We start from the raw sequence: 23,736 nt of genomic DNA, 5'->3' as shown, positions 1-23,736 counted from the left end.
TCAAAGGCCCTGGCCACTTAGAGAGTAACGATCACACTGCTGTGCCAACAAGCTTCCAAGTGCTCTAACTTCGGCTTGGTAATCAAGTGCGGCCTCACGCTGAGTGCTAGCGCCCTTTCCCATCTTTTGGAAAATAAGGTCTTAAATCTTTTTTTTTTTTTTTAAGATTTTATTTATTTATTTAACAAAGAGAGACAGCCAGCGAGAGAGGGAACACAAGCAAGGGGAGTGGGAGAGGAAGAAGCGGGCTCATAGCAGAGGAGCCTGATGTGGGGCTCGACCCCATAACGCCGGGATCACGCCCTGAGCCAAAGGCAGACGCCTAACTACTGCGCCACCCAGGCGCCCCGGAAAATAAGGTTTTAAAAGCCCCTGAGTTTAACCCTGTATTCCTCAAGTTCAGCCACCACAAAAAGAGGCATTCGGTCCTAGACTGGGCATTGCTGCGGATGCCACACACAGCTTTGCAGATCTCTGGGAAGCCTTGGATGGGCATGGTTGCACCATGGTTACAAGGACTCACATCATTGTTCAGAGGTATGGTATTCAACCATCTCAGAGTTCTACCGAGTTCCAGACCTGGGTGGGGAGGGACAGGGATCTTGGAACACGCATTATCTCTTACTGGCACTGGTGTGATCTTCCATGAGTCTCCGGGCAGTTCAGAGACCCACTCTGATCTCTAAAGAAATAGATGTTTAAAAAAGGGGCTTCTGTCCCCTCTGAAGGGCTTTGCTTGCCTTCCCTAGTCCAGTGGACAACAGTAACAAAGCTTTTTTTACAGATTTCACTAAAGTAGAGACAGTACACCTCCAGGATCTCCGCTTACAACCAGTTGTATACAGAGGCTATTAATTGGACATCAGGTAACATTTACTTAAGCAATTGCTCTGACAGCTGGTCAGGAATTCAGGAGGCATTCTTCGCCACTGATCATTGCTGTGACAGTTCAGGATGTAGGGAAGGCATGAGAGCCTTGTAGAAGTGCAGGATGTAGCAATGCATCCAAGTCCTGTCAGCTCACATTGGTCTTTAACTAGTCACTGTCGAGGCAGTGACTTCACAAAATCTGTCTATCCACACATACATATCTACATGCATCTCTACACCTACGTCTATAGATGTCAAAGTTCCAATGGACTCAAAAAGCCAACAAGCTTAACTTAGAGAATCCGTGCAAAAAGAAATCCAACGCATGTTTAACCCCCGCACACCCCACCCCCGCCTTGGGCATGTGCTAACACAACTCACACGGGGACAAAATAGTTTTGACAATATGGATCGAAATCAGGTTGGGAACATAAACGTTATGGGGTAACCACAGAAGAGCCAAGTCTCTGGAATTCACAATGAAATTCAGAATGTATGAACACTGATAGCTAATCACAAAGGAAATAATTCAGAAAGAGCACTGGGGCCAGGCCTCTTAACTCCTAGGATTTTCCACCACTATGTTCACTCCCTCAAAAAGCAAACAAAAGGCAAAGTTACAACAAGTAAGCAATTACTCACAATTTTTATTTGCAAGTTCTTTCGAAGATACTGCCTCAAATAAAAAATTAAAAAAAAGTATTTGACTCAACGGTTTTTAAGAATTATGCTCCTTTCTCTCTTCTCATTAAATAACTCCTGTGTCGGTGCATTGAAAATCACGTAGGGTACGTGATGGAATGACCAAAGAGCCCAAGAAAAGTGCTGATGCTTAGACATAAGCACACTTGTATTTCTCACTGATGAATCAACAGCCACGGACTTTTCCTCAAGTCAGTAAAGCAACCTAATTTAAGAGGCTTGTTTTATTGCCTGCTCTAACTTGTATAAATCTCTGATAAGATCTAGTCCAAAAATTCTGTTCTTCCTTTTACAATTATTCTCAGTTACATCTCTGCTACCTTCTGGACGAAGCTACAAGGATTCGAGAACAGATCAACACATCACAGGCCTGGGAACTACAGGCTCAACCGCTGAGCAGCCAAGGTTATTATTACTCCGTAAAGAGGGGACGCAACCTGGCTGGTCAGTTTCTCAAGTCAACACAGGATGTGCAAATTCCATCCGGACAGATCAACTGCCGTTGCCTTTTACTGAGAAAGGAAAAGCCATGGAGTTACTTTTTCTCATTTACTGGGAGTTTCCTATAAACACCAAATAATGTTTCACTCATTGTTTATCTGAAATTCAAGTGTAACTGGCTGTCCTGTATTTTATCTGGCATCCCTTCCCCCCCGCCCTTGTTGAGTCTCCATGTCTGGCGTGCAGGAGAGGACAGTCCCAACACCCTGCTCCCAACTTTTGCAAATGTAAAGCTGAAGAATAGTGCCTAGATCTATACCATGTCCTGGAAGGCTGCATACCCGAAGGCGTCTCGAAGGGGCTTTGTCCTGTTCTTCTAGTGGGAGAGGTTTCTTTTGGGGGGAGGGGGTGGGGGAGCAGGAAGACAGAGGTGCACAGCGCCGCCAGAGCAGTGTGCCTACAAGCCTTTCGGGCTCTACTTCTGCAGTAATGCACAGTTCCCATGGCGCTTCATACATGCTGATAATAACAGTTACGTGTTGCTGTTTTTGAGCAGCTGTTTACTAATTGCCAGAAACTGAAATTGGCAAGCATGTTTGGTTGGCTCCCACTGAGGATGGAGATGTAGCTCCATTTTTGAGATCTGGCTCAAAAATACACCTACGGAAAGTGGCGTTTTAAGGTTCTATTCAAACTTAAAATTCTTTCCCTTGGGTCAGAAGAAAGCAGCTGATCTTTTAATCTTTGGTTCTAAAACATTCCGTTCATTCCCTTCTCCTCTTGATGGAAACTTTACCTACCTCCACTAATGACTAACTCAGCAGCAACTCAGTGTTTTCCCACCTGCAGAAAGTTTAGGGGGAAAAAAAACAACAACCATCCAGAGATGGCTGAGAGGTTTAATTATTGTCTGGAAAGCAACACCTTTTCACAGCATCTTTAAGATTAATTTTCATAATTACTTACTGATTGAAACTGGGACTTGCAACAGAGTAAACTCATTTCCATATTAATATTCAGTAATGATTAACGTAGCTCAGGACCCAAGCTCAAGGTCTGAAAGCATGGACTAAGTGGAAATAAAGAAATTTAACCCATACGGGTAGATCAGCTACTTGTCTCTCAAACGGTTTTCCATTCATTAACCCGCTTCCAATAAGCTTTGCTCCATGATGACTCACCAAGAGGCAGTTCAGGCAGTAACACAAGACCTCCACAAACTTGTTGACTCCCTACTTCCCATTTTTCTCTCCCCCCATCTCTCCCCTGCTTGTACTTGTTTCTGCATATTCTCTTCCTCCCTCCCTCCGTGCATCACCTCCCCCCCCCATTCATCTGTCTGTCCCTCTGGTGTCTTTTATTGATCTGTCACTTTCTCACCCTCTCACTGTCACACTGGCCCTCCCTCCCTTCTAGTTCCTTGACATCTCTTGCTTGGTCTTGTGCTTTCTTGCAGGGCCCCATTCATGTTTTTGCTCTCAGTCTGAATTCAAGGTCTTGAACATCAAATAGACAGCTATAATTACCCCGATCAGCTAAGAGTAAATAAGTTTTACTGTTCAAACTAAGGACATAAAAATCACTGCTGTGCTTCACCAAGCTCCCATTTGGAGGGGGGAAAAAAGCCCAGCTAGACCCACACAAATTTTCACTACGAGAATGAAATGTCTTTAACTGTTTATCTGGGAGCATGTTATCACACAGGACTGTACACCATCCTTTTAAAAAGAAAAACGTCCTTTCAACTTTTGTCTTTGTCTTAGTCCATCAGCTATGGTGTCTATGCTGTCCTCTTCTAAAACAAAATTTCTTGAACAGTAAAAGTCACACAAGCCTGAACAAGGACATAGACACTACTGATTTTTTATTGTTTTGATAGCTGTTTTTGGAGCTGCTACTTGATACACGCCCATTCCTCCTTAAATGTCCTTTGACAAGTGGCTAAGCAATGCCAAGCAAAGGAAGAACAACATGGTGATTTGAAGACCCCTCATTACAATGAACGAGTTAGGCCTACGTACTGACAAGGATCAGACATGAAAATATAGGGATTGCAAATAGTGCTTATGTTCTTATTGTCCATAAATGTCACTTCATCTAAACTAACTTTAAAGTAAAATCTAATTTTGTTCATTCTTCTTTCCAAAGAAGACTCTATCTGAGAGTTAATGAATGCTTTCCAGAATTCCAGTCTTACAGGAAATGCATAATTACTCTCCAGCTCTAATAGCTACCATATCCAGAACTTAATGCCCAAGTGGTTAACCCCAGAGTAGCAGTCTTCTCTAACTATTCATTTCCATCTGCCTGGGGTTCAGGAGGTATTTTTCAGACAATCCTTTGGATATTTGGTTCAACAAAGCTAATTATGATCTTTACAAAAAGAATGTCCTCAAGATTATATCATGTCACTGGCATTCTAAAAGTGAAGTTACAAAGCTTTATTCCATTTTTTAATATGGGAGCCAGAGTCCAATCATTCCTATGTCCAAAGCTCATTCACATTTAGTGAAATTGCATTCTGGTGTTAAAATCCTCACAATGGGGCTCCTGGGTGGCTCAGTCCTTAAGTGTCTGCTTTCGGCTCAGGGCATGATCCCAGCATTCTGGGATCGAGCCCTGCATCAGGCTCCTCTGCTGGGAGCCTGCTTCTTCCTCTCCCACTCTCCCTGCTTGTGTTCCCTGTCTCTCCGGCTGTCTCTCTCTCTGTCAAATAAATAAATAAAATCTTTAAAAAATAAATAAAATAAAATAAAATAAAATAAAATAAAATAAAATAAAATCCTCACAATGAACATTTAAAAAGGAAGAAAAAAAAGTTTTACTCTATGTACTATTTATGTGTATTCATTCACACATAGGGACCAAAAATAATTAAATCAGGACCAAAAATTTAGTAGATAATTATTATTTTCTGGGAGAAATCTCATTCATTATACCTGTTTTATTTTACCCATTTATTGCCTCACCACGTTATATCAACTCCATGATACCAAAGTCATATTCCATTAGAATAGATCAGGTAACAAAAAAAGTCAAGAAATTTCTTGTTCCATTGTAATTAGAAGGACAAAGTTGACGCAAAGGAGCCTCAGAGTAATTGGTAAGAATCACAGATGAGGGGACACCTGGGTGGTTCGGTAGGTTAAGTGTCTGCCTTTGGCTCAGATCATGATCCCAAGGTCCTGGGATCAAGCCCAGTGGGCACCCTGCTTAGTGGGGGAGTCTGCTTCTCCCTCTCACCCTCCCCCCCGCCGCTCCTGTTTTCATGTGCTCACTGTCTCAAATAAATAAAATCTAAAAAAAAAAGAATCACAGATGAAGCAGAAAATACATCACCAAACCAGTGGAGCTGGGAGTAAGTGGGGAAAAAATAATATAAAGTGACTGTCATAAATCAGGAAAAAAATTATTCACCCAGAAGAGTTGAAGAAGTATAGTGAAGATTCCTAATTTTTGCAAGGAAGGAAAGTCTTGAGGAAAGAGGAAAAAAAAAATCACAAAGTCTAGGAGCCATTGGTAACAAAATGTAATGTTAGAATACACATGTGGAAAGAGAATAAAGATATCCAGTTCGTGTCTAGATAATGAACAGTGAGCCATGTGCAACTCAAAATGTCAAACCCAAGGGAAAACACCTAACCTTGATCTTTAGAGAGATGGCTTATGAGCACTCAGAGAAAGAGGAGAGATCATCAGAAACTACCAGGGATTGTCCAGAATAATAGGCAGTATGTTACCTTTATTTCCTTCTTGAACACTGGTCCCGGTCTTATTCACAGAAATGCTGAGAGGGTATCTTGACAGTCTATCATGAGATCCCATTAGACCAGGGCATATTTTTGTCCCAGTCCTCAGCACCAACACACCTTACTTCCAATTTCCTATGGTCACTGGGCCTCCTGCCTGTTTAGGGTTGGTTGCACCTGGACCAATACAGACTACATCAAGGATCTGGAGTCTTTGAGGTCAGTTTCTACAGCCTTGCATCCTCAACGTCTTGGATCTCTGCCAAAATGTAAATTCCCATTTCTGTATCTCCAAGCTATTCTCCATCCTTACTTTCTTTGGTAGCTATCTTCCTCAAGGCTTTCCATTGTACTTTCTGGCAGCCCTGTTCCCACGTAAAGTAGCCCTTCAGCATCCATAAGCTCGTTTCAGAGCACGGTTTCCACCTTCTGACTTAAATTAAAATCTGGCTCTGAGAGTTGTTGCTTCTTCCCCTGCTGATGCTAGCTATCCTCTCCCCCCAGTCCTGAGCTATGTGAAGGATTCATTTGACTATGAGGGACAGAGCCCCAGAACCAGAAGGTGGCAAAGGCTGTTGGAGATAAGACATTGCGTTTCTCTCTCACATGAAAAGTTACTAGGGGTGGGCTTCACAAGGTCAGAGGAGTCAAGGTTATTTCTTAATTTACCGCTTTACCACCCTCAGCAGTATCTTCTACCTGATGGTACAGGAGGGCTGTCATTTCATAAGAGCACAAGCACATTCAAGTTAGCCAGAAGGGAGTAGACTTCCTTCTCTCTCAGGAAGCTCTATGTCCATTGTAAGCACACTCCCACTCACATCCTATTGGTCAGAACTTAATCACATGGCCTTACCTAGGTACAAGGTAGGCTGGGAAATGCAGTCTTAATCTGGGCAGCCATGTACTCAGCTAAAAATTACGATTATGTTGTCAAAGAAAAACAGATACGGGACTTCACCTCATAGCATCTGCCTCATGAATCCCAGATTCCAAGGCCCCTTCCAGAACTGTACACCTGTCTTGGTTTAGAAAGACTGCCTAGTCACTTCCACATTGGTTCATGGTCTTCATGATATCCCAAGTCCTGCTGTCATCTACGATGACTGTCACGCATGCAGCTAGCCTACTCAGCACCCTAGTATCACAATTATTTGACTTCAATACCAACATTTTCACCTTCCCTTCCGTTCTGCTATCCCCTCTCCTATCCATATACTAGACCTTGTCATGATCTTTGACATTTTAACTCAAACCCCCACACCAATACCAACTCCCAGTCCTGCTAGCTTTCTTACTTTCCTCCTACACCATCACACATTAAAACAGCTAGTTCCTGAAAGCTGCTTTTCCAGTATGTCAGGATTTCTATCAATCTCTTTCTTTCTCTCCTGCCTGCTCTTCTTCCCTCCTAATCTTGCCTCCCTTAATCAATCTGGACACCACGGTTGTTCCCATGAACTATCACCCTGCATTCCCAGCAAATCACCATCCTGAATCAATTGTTCCTAAACCAGTGATGCTCAAAATTGGATTAAAATTGTCACATAGTCTTAAAACTGTCCTTTTATACTACTTTCTCCTGTATTAGATTATCATCTACATCTTCTCTAGGTTTTCGTTACAGAAGTAGCACAGTACGTGATTTACAGGAGTCACCAGGAAATGTTGACTGGTTTATGGGTAGAATGATAGATGATTTGAAGACAAGAATATAAGCTGGACTATAGTATACTTAGGTATATTTGTCCCTGTGTGAAACAAAGAAGGCCAATTATGATGAATATAAGCCCAACAGAAGCTCATGAAAGTCATAGTTCAAGACTTTACCCTTGGACTTGTCCTGCTAACAACATTAATGAGGATATAGTTGGTACAATTATTAAAAATACCAAAAACCTGCAACCAAGAGTGAAATAAATATAATATGCCAGAAACAAGATCCAAAAACTTTCAGTAAGCTAGAATGATGGCCAAAATCAATCCACCATAGATGAACAGATATGTATACAGTCTTTTTAATCATTTATTCATTTGCTCACTTATCTCTTCATATAAGGACAAAGCCCCTCATTTCATTTAAGTCCTTCACTTAGATCTGAAACCCCAACTTCACATGATACAGAGATATGATGGAATAAACACAATTGTATAAATGAAAATATACATAAGGCTTTACATTATTGCAAACCTCAGTTTGAATGAAGAGTTCTTCCAAAATGACTTTATTCTACTTTTTAGACATACGACATTAAGAACTAAGTCCTGATTTATTCTGTGTGCCATCACACCTCAAGCACTGTGTTTAATGCAGGGCTCCAGATATTTTCAGGATAATTTTGACCAATCAGACCAAATTCAAAGAAAAGAAACCTGGGGCTTCTGGGTGGCTCAGTCATTAAGTGTCTGCCTTCAGCTCGGGGCGTGATCCCAAGGGCCTGGGATCGAGCCCCGCATCAGGCCCCCTGCTCCACTGGGAGCCTGCTTCTTCCTCTCCTACTTCCCCAGCTTGTGTTCCCTCTCTCTCTCACTGGCTGTCTCTCTGTCAAATAAATAAATAAAATCTAAAACAACAACAACAACAACAAAGAAAAGAAACCTCACAAAACTCATGGGAAACGAACACATCTTCATCATTGTTATCTGTCCCCATGCTTAGCACACTGATGTTGCCGAATGCTGTGGTCTTACAGCCTGTGGGTTTCAAAAAGATCAATGCTGGTCACGTTATCAGGCACTTAGTAGAAATCAGTAAAAAATTACACGAATAAAGAAATTCTTAGTGTTTTTTATCAAGTTTTAAAGATTTAACATGGCTTCCCTTGCCTTATATAACCAATATCACTGGGTCTCCTGAGTTATCTATCCCCCCAATGGTCTGAGATAACCTTTTTTAAGAAACAGGGTATTAGTTCACAATAAAAGATTTTTATAGTAGGACCACATATTTAAGTCTTATATGGAGAATTTTGTTATGTCTGGTTTAATATGAACAATCTTGCATGAAGAAGCTGAGAGTACTGACAATATTGATAAAGGTCATTTCCATTCCTAACATTCTGTGAACAAAACAAGTCTAAAATGGAAAGAAGTGATCCAGAAAAAAGATTTAGCCATATTATTTAAGTACACAATGATTTCATTTTGCCATGTAAGTCATTAGGACCCAGTGGTCAGCTGGAAATTGAACCACTTTCAGAAGGTCAGTCCATTTGCTGAAAAGCCCATATAATTGCATATGAGTCTATGATGTTAATGCCTTGGGCTAAACTTAAGTTCTTCAAAGGATGGATTCCTGTATCTCTGAAATATAAAGCCTTTTTTCAGGATATACCTGTTATCACTAATTCAACATCTTGTGAGGACACAAATTCCTCACCACAGAGACAATGGGAATATATGCAAAGAGAACCCAAAATTCCCTGACCCCTCCAATATACAAGTCAAGGCAGAGGCACGGATTTTAGGTTCCCAGAATAGGTTGTCTTCACTCTCATCACACACTGTTGGGTGCATTTTGTAGAGGAAGAAAGTGAGATAAAATAGAAGCACAAAGGGCCAAGATTTCTACCACAGCTATGGAAAGTAAATGAGGTTGGCTGCAGCAACTGTTCCAAACGCTCACTCATCCAGCTCCTGCACAATAAAGCCATTTTGATTTTTTTTAAACAGATCTTTTGTTGCTTTCTTATTGAACCACTTAAATATTTTGAAGTGCATATTTTAAAAGTCTTACAAGCAACAGGATGGGCAAGACTGCACAGCAACAATTAAAACCCACCAACAATAAAGACAGGTGTTAATAGACAACAAAAGGAGTAACTTACTTCCTCTACTTTTCCACAATGATGCTTTCCTTACATTTCTCGAGCATATCCATTGAAACGTCATATAGCCAAACCATAAATACATGTAGTGTGGATGACCACCCAGGAAAAATATTATCAGATTTATATATTCAAATTATCTTACAGAATCATTTGTTCATATCAAGGGTAAAAAGGTATGAAGAAAACACCGCTAAATCAGAGAGCTTAGCTAGGAGTTAGAAGACTGGAAAATGCATGCATGCCACCAACCTTCCCTCTAGAAGCTGAATAGACACGGCCAACCCAGCACTTCCCATGGCATCCAGGAACAGCCTCACCACCCCAGCCCACCAGGATCATCAGCCCCTTTCAATCTGAAATAAAAGATATTAAGCAACATTGAGTTGAATTTATAATAGATTTACATACAATTTAAGGTAAACTAATTGCCTAAAATGTACTCTATCCATGTTATACTCCATGCCAAGTAATCATCTCAGTATTAAAAAATAACATTCACAGAACCTTGGGCATGCACACGAGTACACGTATAACATGTCAGGCAAAGCATGCGTTGTATCTTTCAATGCTCACTAGGTCAGGCACTGTTATCGCCATTTTGAGGGGGAGGAAGCAGTCTTTGAGAGATTAAACATCTCCTCTAAAGACCCAGGAACTGTGTGGTAGGTCTGTTCCATTCCCATGCCTCGAGCTGCTCCTAGCCACCACCTTGGACCATCTCCCTTTTTCTTCTCAAAAGAAGAAAATGATCTATTTGATACAACTACTTAACTTTGACAGGAGAACTTCACACTCTTTGTCCTACCGTCTTGGCCCCGACAAAGTGAAGGAGTACTATGAAAATCTCAACTATCATGTCAACTCCACAGCACCTTAACCCTCACGTGTGGTCCGACCACTAGACACTGATTATTCAATTTAAATATTATTGTACTACTACCCGAAATGGAATAGTGTTTAGAACAATTTCTTTACTTAGAAGACACGCTTTTGGGAGCGATGCCTGTGGTAGAGTTGCACGTGACAATCATGTTCTTAGGCTGTTAAGAACGGGGGTGTCATCACCAAGAATCAGGAGACAAGGCAATGTGACTGGCATTTCCTCTTGGACATTAGGATTTTCTAAGTAACCAATGGTCCAAAGATGACATTTTTTTTTAAGATTTTATTTATGTATTTGAAAGAGAGTGAGAGCTAGAGAAAGAGAGCACACACAGAGGGAGATGGAGAGAGAGAAGCAGACTCCCTGCTGAGCAGGGAGCCTGACGTGGGGCTCGATCCCAGGACCCTGTGATCATGACCTGAGCCGAAGGCAGATGCTTAACCAACTGAGCCACCTAGGCGCCCCCAAAAAAGACATTATCAAACCAAAAAGACAACTTGCTCAGGGCACCTGGGTGGCTCAGTCAGTTAAGGGTCCAGCTCCTGATTTCAGCTCAGGTTATGATCTCGGGATCCTGGGATCCAGCACCCTGTAGGGCTCCGTGCTCAGTGCAAAGTCTGCTTCAGATTCCACCTCTCCCTCTGCCTCTCCCCCTGCTCATGCTCTAATAAAATATATATATTTTATTATATTAATAAAATAATAAAATATATATATTTTTATATATATTTATTAATAAAATATATATATTTAAAAATATAAAAGTTAAAAAAAAGACAATATGCTTACATAATTAAAATTTAAAACTAAAAGATCAAATTTAGAAGCAAGAACATTTATTATATTAACTTATCTATTTGCATTTTACTCCCCCTGCCAGGATAAGCATATTGTGGGATAGTATAATGTAGCCTACATTGAACACAGACCACAAGTAATTAGAAAAATGTCCCCAAATAACCTTGGTCCTAAGCACATTTCAAAGAAATCCTCCAGAAGAGTTACATGCTTAGTATGGTTTCTAGTTGTCTTGGAAAGTTCTAGAAGCTACCCACCATTACAGAGAAGCATGAACCCACAGAAATGTAACAATTTCAAAGGCAGAGAGTGGGTGTGTGAAGGCAAGGAGAGATGAACACTGCTCCAATGAAGGCCAAATATGAAGGAAAAGGATGGGGAGCCAAAGCATTAAATAATTTACCTACAGTGACCTATGAGGTGAGAGGACCGTCACCACCTCATGATGAAACAGAATTGCAACTCCAGCCAATAGAGCAGTCGGTCTCAAATTCTATTTGCCCGAGAATCTCCCGATACACATGTTTAAAATGCAGATTCCTAGGCCCTACTTCCAAAGACACTGACTCAGTAGATACAGTGTAGTGCCCAATGATGAGCCTTTTTAAAAAGTATCCAATGTGATTCGGACGCAGGTGGTACCAGACTGAGAGGCTACAGAATTTCCTTTGAGCGCTGCGTCCCAATTCTGAGAGCTGCTACCAAGTCACCGTGAGTATCTGTCACTGCGTGAGCAAGACCCTGGCAAGGCTCTCCACAGGTATGAAGGACTTACACACACACACACACACACACACACACACACACACAATCTGGAGGACTGTCAAGGAAATAAAACTATTCAGAATAGTATAAATGCTAACAACTGAGGTCTCCTCTCCTTATACACCTAAACACTGAATATAGAGTAACAGATACAAAAATAAAGGAAAAAGCATCAGTTAAGTATTTTTTCCTCACTAAACTCAATTATTTTACATGACACCTTAACTGTCCACTTGTTCTTCTTCCTGGTCATTTTTGCTGTTTTTGAAGGAAGGGAGAAAGGTAAGTTGCACACCAGAATAGCGTTCAGGAAGTTTGCTCTCAAGAAACTAAGTTATAAATCTATTAATCACTTCGGATATTCAAATCAAACACTAGGATGTGTTTCTATATTTCCTATTATGGGATATAAAATCATATATTCAGGTGCCTGGGTGGCTCAGTCGGTTAAGTGACTGACTTCAGCTAAGGTCCTGGGATCAAATCCCACATCGGGCTCCCCTTGCTCTGCTTTTCCCTCTCCCTCTGGCTGCCACTCCCCCTGCTCGTGCTCTCTGTCAAATAAATAAATAAAATTTTTAAAAAATAAAAAAATTTGAAAAATAATAAAAGTCATATATTCATATATTGAAGTCTGAGTGTCAGGATGGGGCTATATATGGAAAAGAGGTACTTAAGCTAAAATAAAGTCATTAGGGTAGGCCTTAATCCCAGATAACTGGTGTCCTTATAAGAGGAAGAATTTGGACAGACCCCAAGGAAAGAGGACGTGAAGACAGACGACAGCCATCTGTGAGCCAAGGACAGAGGTGCCGTTGACACTTTGATCTCCGAATTCTAGTCTCCAGAACTGTGAGAAAATAAATTTGTTTGTCCACCCAGTACCAGTCTCTGGTCCTTTGTTATGGCAGCCTGAGAAAATTGCTACATTTCCTCACATAAAAAAAAATAATAAGACAATCCTTTGTCACTTAACACCTTAAGACAGTGTACCATGTCCTAGTTCTGAAAGGAAAACAGTCGTTTTTAAGCAGGCTCCGCAGCCAGCCTGGAGCCTCTGAGATCAAGACCTGAGCTGAGATCAAGAGGCAGCTGCTTAACCGACTGAGCCACCCGGAGGCCCCAGTCTCATTCGGGACGGGCACTCTGGAGTACGACCGAAACAAGGACGGCGAGAAGGAGGCACCAGATTCTACACTTCGCACGTTGTGATACCTGGAAGCTCATGGCACCACTACCGCTTATCTCCTGCGGCTCTCCCCCCCCCCCCCCAGGGCCTGGAGGGACAGAGCACAACGTGTGCAGGGGAGCGCTGCCAGAGAGCCCAGGATTCACCAGCCCCAAACCAACCTTGCCTTTCTATCAGGCAGAGAGCCAGGAGGCTCCTTCCCATTCTCTAGATGAAGCTGGCTTTGGCTTTATTGTTACTGAATGAGCGCGAATATGGGCAGGCTGTTTTACACTGGAGAAGTGTTCATATGCGTGGGGGTGGGAAGCATTCTGGAAGCCTCGCATTTTGGAAGAAAAAAAGGGGCTGCATTCCACTCTGGTCGACACACTTCAGCTAAGGTGTCTCCATGCATTGAAACAGCGAAGGCACTGCCCCTGAGGACAGCTTCCCAGCAGCGTCCTGGATTTTGATGGAGTTGTTTCTAATGGACCTTTCTCCGGCTGCCTGCATTAACCGCGAGAGGCACGGAGAGCCTAACTTCCTCTTTGGGGGGATCCCAGTCCTCACTGATGAGCCTTTTGAACAGAGCTACCTTCCTGTCCTCTCCCACAGGCTTCTCCTCTTTCTTCTTCCATGACAAAAAAAAACAAAAAAACAAAAAAAAAACAAAAACAAAAGACACATTGAAGGAAGGATAATGCTTCCAATCAGAAAAAGACTTAAGTCACCTTAACACAGAAGTTACCAGATGTAATCCTCACTCTCCTCTTGGCTTTGGCAATTCTCAGCTCAAAGCTCTTCTTAGGGTCCACAATTTTATAACTGCCCCGAACAAAGCTGATTATTAAAGAGAACTAACCCATCCCCCACACATACACATACACCCCATTGCTGGAACATTCGAAATACTTCTAAACACACCAGCTTGTAAGCCAGTTGCCTATAGTTAACAAACTACTTGAAAGGGCTCTGCTCTGCTACACGCAGAACTTGTCAGTTAACAAAATTTATGTCCTTCAACATGGAGGATATCCAGAGTATCAAAAAGAACCATGGCCATAATAGCTTATAATGTATTCGATATACAAAAACCACAAATCTATAGTGATATTCACAAAAAGGGTGAGTGAGGAAAATTCTTTAAAGAATGCCAGCAGGTCAATATCGAAGCGCCAAAAGAGTTACAAAACCTCCGTTTTGCAACTCCAGCACGATGGCTTGAGGCAGGGATCAAAGGAAGCTCAAAACTTGGTTGAACAGTTGTTAGGAAACAAGATATTTGCACTTTGCCAAAAACCACCCCACAAATTCTTACTAACTGCAAAGGAAAAATGTGCTTTTACAGTAGAAAGATCTGGCAGTGCCTCATCAGTAATACAGAGACAGCAGGACACTCTACACTAGGAAATTCACAGCATCACCTGCCATGTAGTCTGGGCAAAAATGTTTACTATGGTCTAAATGTCTGTGTCTCCCAAAATTCCTGTATTAAAATCCTAACTCCCAACGTGTTAGTTACTAGGTGGTGGAGGCTTGGGGATGCGATTAGGTCAGGAGGGTAGAGCTAATCCCATGAATGAATGAGTGCGCAAAAAAAAAAAAAAAAAAAAAAAAAAAAAAAAAAACCAACACCCCCACTCCCCCGCCCAGAGCTCCCTAACTCCTTCCGCCACGTGAAGCTACAAGGAGAAGTCTGCAAACCGGAAGAGGAGCCTCACCCAACCATGCTGGCTCCCTGACCCTGGACTTCCAGCCTCCAGACCCGTGAGAAATAAATTCTTTATAAGCCACCCAGTCTATGAAATTTTTGTGGTAACAGCCTGAATGGACCAAGACAATGTTGAACCTGACTTTATTCCCATTTCTAGACTTAAATTCCAGTTTAAGGAAATATATAAGATAGAATACGCACATAACACCTGAGGACACCATCAAGAAACCCATAAGGTAGGACATACTCTAAGAGAACTAGCCTAGACTCCCCAGAATGTTAAAGAAGGTGATGTGCAGGATGTTCTAAGGGAGACTAGGGAGACAGAACAAATGCAATGAATGAAACTTGATTAGACCCTAATGTTAAAAAAAAAAAAAAAAAAAAACACCTCTACGACAGTTTTGAATAAGCAGGGAAACTGGAAATACATGATAAAACAATCACTGTTCACTTGCTTACGTGTAGTATCACATTCTGGTGCTGAAGGGAAAAGGTCCTTACTCTTAGAAGATGCTCTCTGGGGCGCCTGGGTGGCGCAGTCGTTGAGTGTCTGCCTTCGGCTCAGGGCGTGATCCTGGCGTTCCGGGATCGAGCCCCACGTCAGGCTCCTCTGCTAGAAGCCTGCTTCTTCCTCTCCCACTCCCCCTGCTTGTGTTCCCTCTCTCGCTGGCTGTCTCTCTCTCTGTCAAATAAATAAATAAAATCTTAAAAAAAAAAAAAAGATGCTTTCTGAAGTATTTAGGGATGAAGTGCTCTGATGTCTGAAACTGAAACTGTCCAGGGTCTCCAGACTGTAGCCTGGAGATAGGGGTGTCTGCGCTGGCTTCGTTATCTGACCCCTGCCCCATGTGCTGGCATCGGGTTTCCCTCATGGAGCCACCCAGGTGCACCCAGGCGAGCAGAGAGGAAGCTGTTCCACACCCTGGATTCCTTATTTCCTCCAGGCAACGAGGTAGAAAGGGAGGCCTGAATAATGGCTGTACCCAGCCAGGTTCCTCTGACAAGCTTTTCCAGCTGCCTAACTGCATGGTAATTATTAACCACACAATGGAGGCCTGCCACCTTGGGCCTTCTGGGGGAGCAAGGAAAATCCCAAATAATTTCCAGTAACAAAGATAGCCACAGTTCTTGAGTACTTACTATGCACCAGGCACCCTTCTAAGTGCCTGACACGTACCATAATGGACGGAATTCCAGATGTGGTCAATCTTTAGCATGTCATCACGTTCTACAATCAACTACTGACTGAAACCCCCACTGCCAGCCAAGGCTAAGAAGTAATTTGTGATATTATTCACATTCAAAGAAGGTGAGTCAGTCATCTTTACTTGAAAAAATGGTAATTGGTACTGGGGGCAGAAGGAGGTTCACCCTTTCTCCCCTAAAAACCATTAATGCAAATCACCCCTCCAATTCTTGCCTGTCTAGGCATCCATAATCATTTATCATCAGAAAGAATGTACCACAGTTAAAACCCCAGCTTGCTTCCTGACGTCTACCACAGCAATCAAAGCAAGAGAAGCAAAGATCTGTTACTTCAGCCAGTCGTTCCTTCCAGCCATCGCTAATCGGGCCATCGCTCATCGGCCACTTGCACTGCTCACAGCTCTTCGCACATTAGTGGTAGAGAATTCAGACAACTAGAACAGATGCTCCCCTCCTTAAAGTTACTGCAGATAGTTATTAACAGGGTAAAATTAAGCTTCAAATACGCCATGGGGAGAGAATAAAGAGGAAAAAAGACCTTCAAACACCAAGGAAGCTAGGCAGCCGTTTGAATCTTCAAGGGCAGCAGCTGAATTACGTGAACACGGACCCAAAAGCGTGGCTAACCATTCAGCAGGTGACTGCGCTTCTTACACCCACGGTAACTAGCGAGAAGACGGTCACTTCTTCCTAACAGGAAGGCTACGCTGGAATACCCTACAGCCACTGGAACTGAAGAGGACCAGAATGTGCCACCCCAAAACAGGACCACACGAGTGCAGGACTTGCCACCCAAAGCATGCCATTTAGGGCGTAGGGACTGGACAGCTTGAGCCCTACGCACTTGAAAACCAGCAAATGCAGGGAGAGGTGGTCTCTGAACTCCCCTATCTGCCTAAAGACACATCCTCCACGAGGAGCTTAATTACCATAAAGACCCTCCCGGGAGTTTCAGCCACCAGGGAAGATGGCTCCCGTCACGGGAAAGAGGACTAGAAGCCCACAGCACACCCAGACAGACTTTGTCACAAACTGTCCTACTTCTCCTCTGTTCTTCTGAGGGCCCTTTCTTTTTTTTTTTCTTTTAAAGATTTTATTTATTTCAAAGATACAGACGTAGTGAAGAGGAGGGCCATATGCACCCCAATGGTCATAGCAGCATTGTCCACAATAGCTAAATCATGGAAGGAGCCGAGATGCCCTTCAACAGATGACTGGATTAAGAAGTTGTGGTCCATATATACAATGGAATATTAATCAGCTATCGAAAAGAACGATTTCTCAACATTTGCTGCAACATGGACGGGACTGGAGTAGATAATGCTAAGTGAAATAAGTCAAGCAGAGAAACACAATTATCATATGATTTCTCTCATCAATGGAATATAAGAACTAGGATGATCGGTAGGGGAAGAAAGGGATAAAGAAAGGGGGGTAATCAGAAGGGGGGATGAAACATGAGAGACTATGGACTATGAGAAACAAACTGAGGACTTCAGAGGGGAGGGGGGTGGGGGAATGGGATAGACCAGTGATGGGTAGTAAGGAGGGCACGTATTGCATGGTGCACTGGGTGTTATACGCAACTAATGAATCATCAAACTTTACATCGGAAACCGGGGATGTACTGTATGGTGACTAACATAATATAATAAAAAATCATTAAAAAATATATATATATATATCCCATTTCATTAAAAAAAAAAAGATTTTATTTATTTGACAGAGAAAGACAGCTAGCGAGAGAGGGAACACAAGCAGGGGGAGTGGAAGAGGAAGCAGGCTCCCAGTGGAGGATCGATCCCAGGACTCCGGGATCACGCCCTGAGCTGAAGGCAGACACTTAAGGACTGAGCCACCCAGATGCCCCCTGAGGGCCCTTTCTTTCACCTTCCCTAAAAATCATTTGCTCTCCCCTAGGAGGCCTACATCCCACTTCTGTTTCCCTGAGAAGATGGTATTTAATCCTGAAATCAAAACCGCCTCAAGGAGTTATTTTTCCTTCAGTGTCTCTCATGTTTACCTGAGGTATACATGTTAATAAACTGCTATTTTTCTCTTGTTACTCTTTTATTAAAAGGTTCTCAGCCAAGAACTCAGAAGAGTAGAGGAAAAACTCTATCTCCTCCCCTATAAAATAAATGGTCATCCCTAGAGGCCACAACATGGCTAAATCTCATAATAGTGACCAAAGCAGCCAGGAACTGAAAAAGTACATACTGTGACTACATAAAGTAAGTACCTGATTTAAAGTATTTTTTTAATTTTAAATATATTTCTAAGTATGTATATAAATAAAATTCAAACCAAGTAAGAATAACTAATGCTGTTAGAATTTAAAATAGTTATTTTTGGAGAGAAGACTAGTGAGTAGGAAGGGGCACCATGGGCAGGGAGTGTCTCTGGGTGACGGGGACACAGGGATGTTCAGTGTGTGAAAGTTCATGGAACTGCACTCTTCTCTGCACTTTTCCATTTGCAGGTTATACTTCAATAACAAGTTTAAAAATATGAAGACAAAACCGCAATGCAGGATCACCTCACACTTGTTAAAAAGGCTATTATAAAAAGGACAAGAAATAACAAGTGTTGGCAAGGATGTGGAGAAAAGGGAACCCTTGTGCCGTCTTGGGAATGTTAATTGGTGCAGCCACTACGGAAAACACTATGGAGGTTCCTCAAAAATTTAAAAATAGAAGTACCCTATGATCCAGCAATTCCACTGCTGACTATTTATCCGAAGAAAATGAAAACACGAACTCAAAATGATATATACCTCCCCATGTTCATTGCAGTATTATTTACAATGACCAGGACAGGAAAACCACCTCAGTGTCCATCAACAGGTGAATGGACAAAGAAAATGTGGTATATATTTTTATATATAACAATAATATTCAGCCATAAAAAAGAATGAAATCATGCCATTTGCAACAACATGGATTGACCCTGAGGGCATTATGCTAAGTGAAACAAGTCAGACAAAGAAAGACAAATACCGTATGATTTCATTTATATGTGGAATTTAAAAAACAAAAAACCAAGTTCACAGATACAGAGAAGAGATCTGTGGTTGTCAGAAGCAGGGGTGAGTGGTGGGGGAAAATGAGTACAGAGAATCAAAGGTACAAACATCTAGTTATAAAATACACAGTCATGGAGATGTAATGCACAGCATGAGGACTATAAACTTGGAAAGTTTCGATCACAAGAAAAAAATTTCTGTAACTATATGTAGTGAATATTAACTAGACTTGGGATCATTTTGCAATCTATACAAATATCAAATCATTACGTTGTCCATCTAAAACTAACTTAATGTTGTAGGTCAAGGATATCTCAAAAAATGTAAAAAATAGGAAGACAACTGAATACTCCCTCCACCAAGAGATGGGGCTTCTGTAACACCCCCAGAGACCACGGTTACATAAAGCCATCCGCTTAAAGCAAGTGAGAGCTCAAGGCACGGAGGAGCCAACGTCACAGCCTGTATGTAAAGTGAAAGGAGACCAGTCCCGGCAACAGGTGTGCAGATAACTCTGCAGGCATTAGCAAGAATCGCCGGGGTGGGGGGGGGGTAATTACTAAGGCCTTTGATCCTCTATTCTGTCTTCTATCTTGGATGTCAAAGAAGGCAGCGAACAATCGGGGCGCAGCAGAGCTCTGGCAGAGGCCGCGGTGTCTTCATCTGTCTACAGCCGCAGACCCAGACCCTGCACTTTGCACAGTAGCAGCTGGATTCAGGAAGAGACTAGAGGTTACTAACGTCCTGATATAAAAACATCCTGATTAAATCAAGACTCCGCGGATGTTAACTTCAGTCTGGTCTTTTTAAACAGGATCCCAGTCAGACAGCAAATATATGTGTCCCGGGTTGGCATTTTTCCTAATATACTGGATTCTAAAAAAGGAAGAACAGAGAACTTGAGAGAAATAACACAGCTTGCTACTTCAGACCTCCCAGTCCTATCTGACCTTCTTGCCTAATGTTATGAGTTGAATGGTGTCTCCCCTCCCCTCAAAATTCGTATGTTGAAGTCCTAACACTTAATACCTCAGAATGCGACCTTCTTGGAAATAGAGTCATTGTAGATGGGACTAGTTAAGACGAAGTCCTTCTGGAGTAGGCTGGGTCCTATTCCAACATGACTGGTGTCCGTATGAAAAGGGTAAGTTTGGACACAGACACCCCCGCCCCCAGAAACAACCTCGTGTGAATACTGGAATTACACTGCCTCAGGAAGTACCATAAGCTGGGGAAGAGACCTGGAACAGAGCCTTGGTGCCTTCGAAGGGGACAGGGCCTTGCTGACACCTACATCTCACACTTCCAGCCTCCCAGCAGGGAGCAGACACATTGCCGTTGTTTAAGCCACTCCACTGTGTCAGTTGTGAGGACAGCCCTAGCAAACGAATTCATCTCTTCAGCCCAGGCCTGGCAATGTCAGCTAACGGGGCAGTTCTGGCTTTATCTTGGAGAGGAAGAAACAAGTAGAGAGAAAGTAGATGGCTTTAAGACACAAAGCCCTCACTAGAATTCAGAAAGCAAGAAAAAAAGGTCTGCTGCAAGAAGTTGTGAGAAGTCAAAGCATGAAAGAAATGACAAAATCTCCTTCCCTGGGAGCCTGCTAACTCCTCCGGGATGGCTTAGGATGGCTCTGTCTAAAGAGAAAGGTGGCTAGAGTATGTCCCCGAGGGTGTCTCCTAGTCCTACGAATCTCAGTCACCTCTGGCCCACCTTCCCCCCAGACTCCTAATGCCCGCTGCAGGAATGAATGATTTTCCAAAGGCCTAAATCTACTAAAAAGAATGTAGCTACTCAAAACGAGGCAAGAAGAAAAGAATATGAATAGAAATGGCATTTTAATAAGGAACAAAACTTTAAGGGAGGCTAGTTCAGACTCACTTCTGAACTGTAATATGGAATTATCTACAAGGTCTTCCAAAAACAACCGTCTAGCAAAAACCTTGCACCATGGTGTCCATTTCAAGGGCCACCATAGAAAATAGAAACGAACCTCTAAAAGCAGTCAGTGTTAGGGTGGGCCTTATGAATTGATCTCTGGTATGTGCCAGCTATGGCCAAAGTCCAAATTACAGCAAACATCGGTAATACCTAGATTAAATTTAGTATTAGCTACAACAATATGGTTAAGTTTATGAAATGGCAACCTACTCACAGAAGAAATAGTGAGCACCTGTACGTGCCAGATACCAGTCCTTGTGCTGAAAATCAGACCCGGGGATGAATGAAAGACCCCAGCCTTGTCCCCACAGGGCTCAGCATGGAACTCACAAAGTGGAGTTCGAAGGTACCCCCCACAGTCGTAATACTTCCTGGTCTTTAAAGGTGAAAATTTGGTGACAACTAGCTTAGAAATTTCTATTTGTTCTTCTGAATTTTAAAACTAGTCCACTTCCAGGACTATCCTTGAAATGAGTACCAAAGGCTGGGCTCTAGGCTTCTCTCAGGTATAATGTATAGGAGTGTTGCCCTTGGCACGCATGCCAGCCTTGGAAGCAGACCAATCGATAGCTTGAGAAAACCAAGGTCACTGATCTAATCCCCAGAAGGACCCCGGTAACTTCCACATTTCATATCACTGGTTTACAGAAAGGAATTATGGCCTCTGACACACAGAGAGGATAGGGGCAGAGCACTGCATGAACAGAGAGGGAAGCAAAGGCCAGTACAAATGAAGATCTGTTTACAGCAGTAAATAGGCCTCTCTACCCAGGCATCGTGGCACCTGGGGTGGGGATGGGCAGAAGGCAGGGGGGCAAGGGCAGGGCAACATTCCCTCCTACATATGGGATTCCCGCAGTCCTTTGAGGACGCTCTTCTGGCCTGACATTGTGGCATTATGACAGACATTTTCCAGACCAGGCAAACTAGTAGTGTTTCCAGTCACATCCCTGTGAATTCAAGAATTGCCCTTTCCTATTTAGGAAGGACGGAAGAGTTCAGAAACAGCCTCTCAGACCACCAGCCACCGCTGAAGGAGCAAAGGCTCCGGGTTAGCCCCAGGCTACGCCACCGGGACTGGCTGCCCATCCCACCCCCTCCCCCCTCAGTGACACCTGATCACTTTCGGCAAATGACAAGCTGCAAGGTAGAGGCCAGGGTGATTAACCCCAGTTTTCCATTATTAAATTTGCAATGTATCCACTAAAGAGATAGCCAGCACTTGGAGGAGAGGGGTGTTCATTTTTCACTGTGGCACAGGTAAGCTCGAAACCAGGGCAATTATATCTGCATGTGTTCATGCCGATATGCTCAGCTCACCCGCTTTAAAGTTACGAAAGCCACTCCCTTCAAACCACTTTAAAAACAGCCCTTTCAAAAGCTACTCCAGCAGAGTCCTAGGGAAAATTTATTTTTAAAGTTACCACTTCTTACTATACACCACATTGTCTTAAAAAAAAAAAAAAAGTGTTACAGAAATACAATGGTTTCCTAATACAAAGGGCATGTATTTTTCAAAGTTAATCTATTATGTCCAGATGGCTATTTAAGCCACACCAGAAACCAAAGCCCTCACTTTCAGGGGTGCGGGGAAGCTGGTAAGTTACCCTCCTCTCCGGAGCTTCCGGCAGACATCCCTATGCTCCCAGAGCACCCCCAGTATGATTTTTTGCCTTACTATTTCAAGATTGCAAGGAACTTCCAGGGAATTAAAAATGAGCTGTCAGGGCCTCCTGTGGCATTTAACAGGACACTGGTCACTAAGCCGTCCATGGCCATCCATTCCAGCCAGTGGCTTGGCCATCTATAGCCAGAGGCACAGAGTGTCCTCACCCCAAATTACAAATGCCTCCAGCGCATATATGGGGGCGGAGGAGACCTGCAAACTACGCAAAGCCTAGGTAGGAATGTTCTCACTTCTCCCTGTTAACAGTTTCTTCCTCCTCCCTCCTCCCCACATAACTAACTCCAACCCCAGCATCCTTTAATCTTAGGCTACGTTCTAAGGAATTTGTAAGAATGCCTTGAACAACTCAGATTTTAAATATTCATGATAATATCTTCCACTGAATAATGATACTCAAGTTTTCTGTCCCTTTTCAACTCAATTTTTTTTTTTTTTTTTTTAATTAGAGTGGGGCAGGGGGCTGGGTGGCTCAGTCGGTTAAGCAGCCAACTCTTGATTTCAGCTCAGGTTGTGATCTCAGGGTCCTGGGATGGAGGCCTGGATCAGGCTCCATACTTAGAGTCTGCCTGAGGATTCTCTCTCCTTCTCCCTCCTCCACCTCCTCCTCTTCCTCTGCCCCTCCACAGTGCACAGGTGAGCACCCGTGGGCACTCTCTAAATCTTTAAAAAAATAATAAAATTAGAGTGAGGATTTTTTTATTCTACTTTTTCAGGTAGTACATCCTCACTGTAGTCTATTTATTAGATCCAGAACAGTCTTTAAAAAATTCCCATCACACAATCTTCATACCTAATTTAGATCATAATTATAGTAGCTATAAAATGTCCTTCCTATGGATATAGAATAATTTACTTATCCACCCCCTCGTTAGACAACTCATTTTCCATATTCATTATAAATTACACTTTAAAGAACATCTTTGTGCTTTGTTTTTTAAATTTCAGACATTCCTT

The 23,736-nt window shown here is 42.6% G+C and overlaps 1 protein-coding gene across 3 annotated transcripts in view; it reads right to left on the bottom strand.

Moving 5' to 3' along the window:
• The window catches only part of LYPD6B (LY6/PLAUR domain containing 6B), a 174,814-nt gene that overhangs the window by 113,284 nt on the left and 37,794 nt on the right, over nucleotides 1-23,736 (bottom strand). For 2 of the 3 annotated variants that reach the window (XM_057317542.1, XM_026492822.4), the window contains exon 1: nucleotides 9,842-9,937. The exons of the other annotated variant lie outside the window; for it this stretch is intronic. The gene's annotated coding sequence lies outside the window, so the exon portion shown is untranslated. Of the gene's footprint in view, nucleotides 1-9,841; nucleotides 9,938-23,736 lie in introns of those variants that run through there. 3 annotated transcript variants of the gene reach the window in all.

Source organism: Ursus arctos, unplaced genomic scaffold (assembly GCF_023065955.2).
Source record: "Ursus arctos isolate Adak ecotype North America unplaced genomic scaffold, UrsArc2.0 scaffold_1, whole genome shotgun sequence".
Taxonomy (NCBI): domain Eukaryota; kingdom Metazoa; phylum Chordata; class Mammalia; order Carnivora; family Ursidae; genus Ursus; species Ursus arctos.
Note: the sequence above shows the minus strand (reverse complement) of the source record. Positions and strands in the feature narration are given on the sequence as shown.